Below are 9,750 nucleotides of genomic sequence, written 5' to 3'. Positions count from 1 at the left end.
GTTAAGTTCATTCCAGTTCTAGGTTTCACAGGTAGGTATCATATGTCGAAAGGGTGGACATACTATGGGAGTCCTAAATACTGCTAGCAATTCCATCTAGCTAGTGAGTTTATGTAAAATCATTTACCTTGATCTGAGGATAGACCTCTTTAACACAATCAATACAGGTGCAATCAGATAAGAACATTCTACTGTTTTATTAAAGTGCATCTAATTCAAAACTCAATAACTCTCACAAATCCTTAATCAGAGAAGACATCCTGGGAGGTATTTAGGTGAGTGATCTTATAACTCTTGCTCTCTCCTTGTTAGGATGGCATTTTACAAATAGACATGTCTGTTTCCTCCTTATCCTCCCTGCCATAATTCTTGCACTATACAGTTGCGTTGATCATGCATTTATCAAGTATTTTTGCCTCCATTTATTTAGAGAGACTGAGTCAAGTGGCAGCTTCTGTTTACCCCATCCCCCTGCATCACTGTGGCCAAGCATACAAATGCAAATATGGCTCATTTGCTGGGACTCTGAGTCCTGTGTTCTAGTCCTTGGCTTAGATGTGTTACACTATAGGAGATGTAGTGTTAATGCATGCTCTCTAGCTCAGGGTGGCCGGGGATAATGAAAGAAAACAGTCCATGTGCAGCATTATGTGATAGTTTAAGCGGAATGAAAGCCAAAGGCAATGACTGTATTTTTAGAAATTATTTTAGATCAAAATGATGCATACCGAATAAGACAAAATAACCACATGGTAGAGAGCTCTGAGAGCACTGCTTACAGTGAGGTAATTATTATTCTTTCCAGGTGATCCTCAGCGTGTTCCTCGATAATGCAAAACAAATTGTAATTTGGAGCAATTGAGCTGAAGGCAGATTTCTTTTTAGTCATTTAAGTTCATATATGGCAGACTGAGGGGATCAGATCTTTATTGTAAGAGTGAATGGCTACACATGCTTAACTAGACCCCTGGTTCCCTGCGTTACACAAAACAGCACTTAGCCAGTCCGTACAATAAAATAAGAAAAAAAATCAAATTAGTTTGTAACTATGTACAGCACAGAGAGGCTCAAGAGACTGCAGCACTGCAAGTCTCCTTAACATATGTGTCCAATGAAAAGAGAGGATGTCTGGATTGCGGATCCTCACAGTCAGGAATCTTCTGGTTGTGATTCTGATCCCTTTATTCCCTCAGACTTGATCCTAGTTATTTGGAACTTTTATAACTTTTATATTTTGAAAAATTACTGTGCAGACATTTTGGGTCTTCCTCAGCCATCTTCCTCACTCTGTTTCTACCTCAGTTGTTTTAATCAAGATAATGCCTACAAAGGACACAACCGCCAAGTTCCAATTTCCACATGCATGAACTGACCAACATCTGTGCCTTCCTGGAGCAGAATTCTGTGTCTCCTATTCCAGGTGGGCCAAAGTAGTATCTCCCATGGCAGAAACAGGATTTGAAAAGTGATGGACTGAGCTAGTTGGTTATGTTCTGCTCAAGTTCTGCTGTCTGGGAAAAACTCAGGTATCATCTTTCTCTAGTAGGGAATGTGGCCTGGGCTATCTTCTTCTGTTCTAAGGAGACAGATTGAGAGCAAGAGCGGTGAAAAACCGAGAGCCAGGCAACCTTCCTGAAACTGGTTTGGTGATGCTACTACAGCTGAGGGCAGCAGAAGGAAAGAGTTGATTCTTCCTGCCCAGCCAACACGGTAGCAGTTGCCATCATAGGCATTCTGGCCTTCCCTTTTGTTCACACCAGGAGCATGAATTTCCTGGGTGTAGGCAAAGCAGGGCTCACAGTTACTTTGCTGTTTCTGGCTATTTCTATTAACTTAGATGGCTTTCTGCTTGGCTTGTGCTTCATCCCTGCAGTCTCCATTGTTCTCCATGTCCAGAAGCATGCTTGCTCCATGCAGTGATGATGACTCAGTGATTCCTGAGGCACTGCAATACATCTCAGATACAGCATGGTGCTGTGTTGGCTTAGCTTGCGTCCTGAGGTCACTGAAGCATTAGCACTGCACAGTGCAAGATCTAGTCACTTTGTCATTAGCATCATCTTCTCCAAAATGCCAAGGTGATTAATCTGAATTCACACAACAACTGAAATTAAAGTACTGATGAAAGTCCTACGTATTTGCATTGGGGTTTTTTGTTTTTTTTTTTTAATTTGTTTTAAATTATTGAGCTTTTGATTAAGCTCAACTATCTCTTTAAAATACAATTTTGAAAGAAGATGTGATGGACAGCGGAATGGTTAAATGCAAAGGCATGCTAAGTATCTTGGCCTTTGCCGCAAAAAGCATTGCTGATTCAAGACATTACATAAAAGCTTCTGCAGCACTGCAAACTCTCAGTAGTTACTCTAGCTTGCCTTTTCACTCTCCTTCTGCAAGGCAAAATAATACCCTCTTTTTATTTTTGTAATCCGAATTTATATCATATCATCTCTGAAAGGTATTTTTTGTATATTTCAGCTTTGATAAATGCAGCCCCCATCACCAGTAGAACAGAAATAAAATTAAAAATGCTCGCTTCCATGTGCTGGGCCTGCAGTTCAAAAGCAGCCTCATTTTAGAGTGCTTGGGGAGGAGGAGAAGCTGGTATATGGATGTACACAACATTTTAGATGAAGAATTAAAAAGGAAAATGCTATTTCTTAATGCTAAGGGGAGAAACAACAGTGAAAGAAACTGAAAAACTGTCCAGATGCTGCATTATATCTGCAATGATATGTAACTATTCTGTATTAATGAAGTAAAGCCATAGGCTCTGAGTAAGTTTGTGCTTTTTCCTGATATGTTGGGCTCTTAAGGGTTCCCACCACCCATGGAAAATAAGGATACAAGAGATCTAATGAAAAATGGGAGCTTGAGAAACACAAGACTTTAAACTCTTCTTCTACTTAATGGAATTTGCTGTGGTGTTAAGTACTATTCCCCCCTGTCACTCTGACATGAAGAACATTAGTGAATATTTGATTTCATTTTGGAACAAATTATAAGGATATGGTGGTAATAATGAGTCTTTGAGAGAAAAAAAAGGGCTCAAAATGGTACAATCTCATTTAAAATGTGCATGTGTAAAATAGAGCAGAGATACATGTTTGTCTGCTACTGCACCAAGAGACTGTTATTTTATGAGCTGCATGCCCTTTCAGTGTAATGCTCCACATGTACAATTTGCCTGTCAACCCCACTCTTACTGCAAAGTCCTTTCTTTATACAATTTGGGCATTGGGAATGTATGAACTGTCAGGTTTCAGCTCCTACTTGGCAATCCAAAACTGCAAGGTCAGGTATCAGTGGGCAGAAAACCCTCCCTCTCTTTCCAGCTGATTCTCAGACATTATGGCATTAAAGACTGATCACTTCCAGTCAAAATGTGAACAGCCAAGCCACCATTTATTCTGGATTTGTTAAACTTATTAGTTTAATTTCCACTTACTTTTATATGACTGAACTCCAGGCAAGAAAGTAAGGAAGACACACCAGAGATGAATGGACCTAGAGGGATTTTTTTTAAAAATTGGTTTTTTTAGGTTATCAATACATCCATTACTGAAGTGGATGCTGTCAAGAGAGATGTCCTCTGCTACCTTTTGCTTTTAATATTGCACTGATTTTAGAAAAGTTGTTAAGAAAAGAGCTTCGGCTCACTTGAAGATGAGATGAAGAGTGACTAAGCTTCCAAAATCCAGCCCTGGCAAGGACACTCTCTATACCTTTGACCAAAAACCTTACTTTGACTTCTTCCTTGGTAAAATGAAAAAAACACTGTGCTTGCAGGATTTATTAACAGGAATATGTCAATGAAGATAGGAGGCCCTTTGGTAAACACTGGGGTCAACAGGAAAATTTTCAGTCATTCCAGTAGGTCAGGTCATAATGTCAGTATGGGAAGCTGTAAAGTAAGTTTTCTTGTCCAAAGGAGACCGATGGATTACTTGGGACATTCTCTGGGAAGCCAGAGGTGGTTGTCCTGTCACATCTTCTCAGTTGCAATGACTTTCAAGGTTTTATGGGAAGTTTCTATAGAGGAATGTGCTGAATTTATGTACTGAATTTATATGCTCTATACACTGTTTTTCCCTTAGAACTCTTTCTTCAGCAGACACTGCCCGCTTTCCAGAATGTCTTGGCCCTTTTAGATGTCTGTAAGTATGACCTGAGGAAGGTGTATGTGGCAGTGGTAGGGGGAGAGCTACTTTTTGCCCTCATAAATTCTTTCTCATAATTCCTCTATGATGGTCTTTATCAGAGAATATCTCCAGCAAACTCCAAGGTGAATCTGGCTTGGCCTTTTCAAATTTCTGTGTGCATCTTCAGCATTACTGCTATTTTTCTTTGCTGGTCATGAGGTCATGAATGAAGATTCCCAGATTCCCTGAAGGCCATATCTCAAACAACAAAAAAATAAAATAAAATAAAAAAAAAAAAAATTTAAAAAATTTAAAAAAAAATTCACTGAGTTTTTCATCAGCACAAGAAGATAATTTTGTTTTCCTGTCTTTCAAAATCAGAAGTATGTCTACATCTTCTATGGTTTGGGTCCCACAGTTGAACGTGCATGTAGACCTTGTAGTAGGGAAACAATTTTTTTTGCGGATGTTATTAAGGTGAATTTTACTTTATTTTGTGAGCCAGAGATTGTTCTCAATGTCACTAACTTAATGACAAATGAATGTGAATGATGAATGTCAAATGAAAGATCTTTTTGTTATAGCTGGCTTGGCTTATTTTTATAAAAGCATCTAAAAAATAAAAATCAAGAAGGGTGTAAGTATGCGCTCCTTTCCTCGGGATGCATCATATAAGCCCTTTGCACTCTGTTGAGTGATTAAATGAAAATTACTTGGGCCAGGGAAGATGTGAAATGGATTTTTGTCACTGAGCAAGCCCATTGAAATGACTCTGTTTCACAGAGCCAGCAGCATGATGTTTTAAACAGTTTGTTTTGGAGCATGGGTCACTCTGGGGCAGGTTTGCTCACATAAGCTGCACACAAATGTAGGCTAAAGAAAACAATAAATGTGAGCTGTCAGGAGATCTTATTAAGAATTTGCAGAAGATCTTACTCTTAAATAGGGTGGAGAAAGGAAATATCTCACAATCAAAGGTTTCACTATGTTCACGGTTAGCCATCATCCGAGCCAAAAATGTAGGACACATTTAATATAATCTCACTGCATAATGTAATCAGACTGTCTGAGGGATATCGTATGCTACTCTGATAGTCAACAATCAAGTGTGGTCAAGGACAGTCAAATTGTTTTATTGCACATAACTTGGCAAAGGCTAAGGAAAAACATTTATGAATTTAATGGCTCAAGGCTTTTATTACTTTCCCAATAGGTGTTTTTTAAAATGTACTTCCTTGCCTTCATGTCAAATGCAAAGTGAAATGGATGGCCTTAAAAATCATAAGTTGGAGAGAGAAAGAGAAAGAACAGCATTCCTCTGATGTGAGCCTGGAAGTTGGTCTAAAGAGGACCTGAAGGCCAGCAAAGAACGTCCTAAAAGACTCAGGACAGCTGTAAAGGGTGACACTACAGGACACATGTCAACTCATGTTCAACAGACCTGCTATTAGAGGACAGGCTCATGGAAATTTCAGTAACCAGTTGAGGAAAGACTCCTGCTCTGCTGCTCTAGAAGTACTGTAGGTGTCCTGTCCACCCCATCTAAGCTTCCTTTAATGGAGAGAAGTCCACAGGGAATGAATCAGGAAAACAAGGGATTTGCATGATTCATGTACGAGAACGAGAACAAATATTTGATTTGGGAGATAAGTAACGAGTTTGAGGAAATGCATTCCCATTCTGTAGAACTGAAGTTTTTTTCCTAAATCATCATCAGATTGAGGATACGAGAAGCAAGCCAGAATTATTTTTTTCGTTTGATTACAAAGCCCAGGTTACAATGTTAGTGAAGTGCAACTTCAGTGAGTGATTTAATCTTTATTACAATTCTGATAGCACAATAGAAATAGAAACAGAAATAGTGTTGATCCTAGATTTGGAAATAATTATACACTGACCAATATCCTGCACTTTCAAAACATTTATAAATGTTCTTTTCCATGTATGTCAGGTAGCCATACTGGTAATAGCCAGAACGATTGTTTTGTCAACCCACAGCAGTGTCCCCAAGTATGGAGACTATTTTGTTGGTTTGAGATGGTAGGGAGCATGACTAGCTGGAGTACAACTACCCAAAGTAGGTTTAAACAGGAGGTCATAGCTGGTATGTTACAACTCCTGCATAAGTGCTACACAGTCTGTCAACTGTGAACAACCAAAACTTGATTTGAATTTCTGTTGCAAAAAGGCACAGCTCTGGTGCTCAGCCTTAGACAAGATTTGCCATTGAGTTGGTGTTGGTCAAAAAGGCAGAGCTCCTCCAGTTAGAACATGACCTGCAGAAACAACCCAGATTTTTCAAAGACAGTTTGGTCTTTGACCAAACCCTGTGCATCTTGTAAAACTTGACAGGATCATGTTGAAGAGGCTTTAATGCTGGATTTTGTGGAAGTGACCATTGACTTCAGAATATTCACAGACACGTGAGGTAGGTTGCCTGATTCTGTCAGGAGATTTGTCCTGGGGGCACTGCTGGAGATATTTCTTCTAGTGGGAACAGACAGAAACACTGGAGATTAATTTGTAGTCCATTTATTTTTTTTTCTAGATTATCTCTGACTTTTATCATGAGCTTGACATCTTTCATATGGTCTTCATAAATTTATACCACACAGTTAAAGATCTTTGAGGAGTCTAAGTTTAAAACAGGATTGAAATATTTTAAAGGACTTTATAATGACACACTGGTAGCATAGTGAATCCCTTGATAGCCTAAATGGATGGAAACATTTTAGAGTACAAATGAGTTAGAGATTAATTCATGGCACCTTGTACAGGCTTGGGGAATTCTATGTGTTGGAAATAGTTCCGCAGCACAAGCAGTCTGCTGGACAATAGAAATGTCCTCTCAGTCTCTCCTCACTCCCCAGAATGAGTGTTTAGGGGAAGGAATCTTTCTTCCTTCGCTGTCCTCTCCATTGCAGCCTTTTTGTTGTCAAAGAGGTTGAAGAAGTTGAAGGACATTCCTCTGTGTACTGCAAGTTATGGAAAACGTGTCATAATAAGAATTCAGAACCCTGGAAAAAGACTTGTTCACATTTCAAAGACTGCAGACTAAAAGTAGCTTAATGCAGCTGGCCATATAAAGAGGGTTCAGCATTATGCATCTGCTGGGAGCAAAATTACCAAAATGCCCTATTGTAGTTAGAGCCAGGAAAGCTTGCTATATCTTTAGATGCCCACTGAAATTAAATCAGGACTTGGAAGCAGGTTTGCATCTTTTGCTTGAAAGAACAACTTGCAGTAAACAAAATATTTTTAGAATCAAAAAGAACCTCTATAAGGTGTCATTGCTGGAGAATCTTCAAGAGTCCTCCACTCTCCCTTTTGTTTCTAACAGAAAGGACAGCAGGACTGAGGATTCAGGGATTATTCAGATACCTTCTCTTCCTCCAAATGGTTAGCAAGAGCTGAAACTGGTATTTCCCCTAGGCAATAATCTTTTTATTTGTGTATTTGTTATTATGTCTGTAGATGAACTCTGAAGTAGCTCTTACCTTTCCCAGTACTTCCTTTGATTGAACCAAATACATCCTCTTGCAGAGGCTCCAGGCCAAGAAAGTCCATGTACTGCTGAGTTTTTGGCCCATTGTGATGGGTTCACTTTTGTGGTGGGTTAGCTTTGGCAAACACCCAAATTTCCATCCAGCTTCTCACTCATAACCCCTTTCAGTGGGGCATGGGGAGAAAATAGGATGAGAAAGCTCATAAGTCAATATAAAGACAGGGAGATTTCTCACCAATTACTGTTGTAGGTAATACAGTCTTGACTTGGAGAAAATTAATTTAATTTATTGCCAATTAGAATAGAATCTGGCTGTAAGACACAAAGAAATACAAAGATATATCCTCCTGTCCCCTTCCCTTCTCTCCCCTCTCTTCTCCTCTCCAGACTCCTGTACATGCTCCCCCGGTGGTGCAGGGGCAGGGGGGCAGTTATGGTCAGAACATAGAGGTTTAGTGATTTCTCTCTCCTACTCTTTTCCTCTCGCACTTTCCCTGTGCTCTGATGTGGATTCTCCTTACAGTCTGCAGTCCCTCAGGAAATATCTATTGCTTCCTGGGCACTCCATGGGCTGCAGTTCCTTCAGGTGTACCTGCTCCTCCTCTGACCTTGATGTTCTCTCTGCTGTTTCTCATTCCTTTTAGTTCTCCTCTCTCTCTGTGTTACCTTATCATAGAGGCACCACCTGATGGGCTCAGTCTGTGTCCTGCAGTGGGTCTGGTGGAGCCAGCTGGAGTGTGCTGTGTTTGCCACGGGGCAACTCCTTATCTCTTCGCTCAGACTCACCCCTGTAGTCCTGCCTCTGCCAACAACTTGCTGTGGCCATGCAACACAACTTTGCAGTTAGGAAAGTGAAGCAAATGTTTGTCTGTTCTGACCAGTAAGCTTTGGAAAATGGACAGTTTTGCTCACTGCATTGTGACTATTCAAGACTTCTTCATGATAAACAGGAGAGCTTTTTTTTTGCTACTGGTAACTAGGTCTAATTGTTTTTACTGTCCTGTTCAATTCAAAGCATGCAATGACTTACCCAGCCTGCACCCCTCGTCCTACTGTGTTCCAGGGAAGCTTTTGTTTGTGCTGGAGCCATGGGGATTTGGGCAGGTGGCACATAGCTGGACTTCTTGGCATACCTATCTGAAAGCATTCCCTGCTTTTCCTACTAAAAAAAATACAGAACTCTTTCCTAAAACAGTGTTGCCCAAGCACCCTTGGGTGATTGCTGTAGATTCTTCATGAATACCGCTTTCTGAGCACAAACCTTCTACCCAGATTGTGCTAGATCAATTCAAGCTGTGGAAGAACAACTGGCAGACAGCTGATGAAAGAGGTGAGATGGGCATAGGAGCTCCTGCCTCACCATTTTCTTTGTGAAGATTAAAGGTGCAAGGGTGTCAATCATCTTCTATGTAAAGGTCTGAAAAGGCTCTCAGAGCTCAGTATTTTTAGCTCTTTGACAGATTATCTCTTTTATTTTTAGAGGTAACAATAGCTCTTAGGTTAAGAGGGAGACAAAAGCCTCATTAGTTTTGGAATTTCAAATGAGCTCAATAAGGCATTGAGGAGATTTTTTTCCACAGGAACCCAAAGAGTTGCGTAAAGGGTGTTGTGAAAAACGGGGGAAAACCTCCACTTAGGGGGGTCTCTGTGCTCATGATATACAAATATAAGCAGCCTTGACATGCCATGGAGCAGCTCAGGAGCACACTCTGCCCCAGCCAACACAGCCGCAGCCCCTCTATGCTGGGGTGAAGGCAGTGTCAGAGGCACAGTGGATTAGATGAGCCAAGCTGAAACCTCTCTTCTTGGGCAGTTCAAGTCAAATGGCCACAACTGCCAGGCCTTACTGTGCCTGGGCTGACCATCCCTTATCAAGGGGTCGTGTAACTTGGACAGAAACCATCCAGGGAGTCAGTAGACCTCTGCTTGAGGTCCTCAAGAGTGTTACTGCAGCTGGCAGAGTGTTCTCAGGGGGTCTCACGTGTCCCACTCATAAACTAAAAAAAAGTAACTACATTTCTAGTTTGGTCAAAATCAAAAATCAATATGAAGGTGTAGCAGATATTTGTTGAAATTTTTTCCTTTTTCCCCAGTCAAGGCCTT

General features: G+C 40.5%; 1 long non-coding RNA gene across 1 annotated transcript; it reads right to left on the bottom strand.

The window, feature by feature from the left end:
* Positions 1 to 5,929: 5,929 nt before the first annotated feature.
* On the bottom strand, positions 5,930 to 9,744 carry LOC108449586. Its single transcript, XR_001865804.1, has 2 exons — positions 7,640 to 9,744; positions 5,930 to 7,117 (listed from the first exon to the last, which is right to left on the bottom strand). It is a non-coding gene; the product is annotated as an uncharacterized LOC108449586 (long non-coding RNA).
* Between the last annotated feature and the right edge of the window lie 6 nt (positions 9,745 to 9,750).

Source organism: Corvus brachyrhynchos, unplaced genomic scaffold, assembly GCF_000691975.1.
Source record: "Corvus brachyrhynchos isolate BGI_N302 unplaced genomic scaffold, ASM69197v1 scaffold70, whole genome shotgun sequence".
Lineage (NCBI taxonomy): Eukaryota > Metazoa > Chordata > Aves > Passeriformes > Corvidae > Corvus > Corvus brachyrhynchos.
Note: the sequence above shows the minus strand (reverse complement) of the source record. Positions and strands in the feature narration are given on the sequence as shown.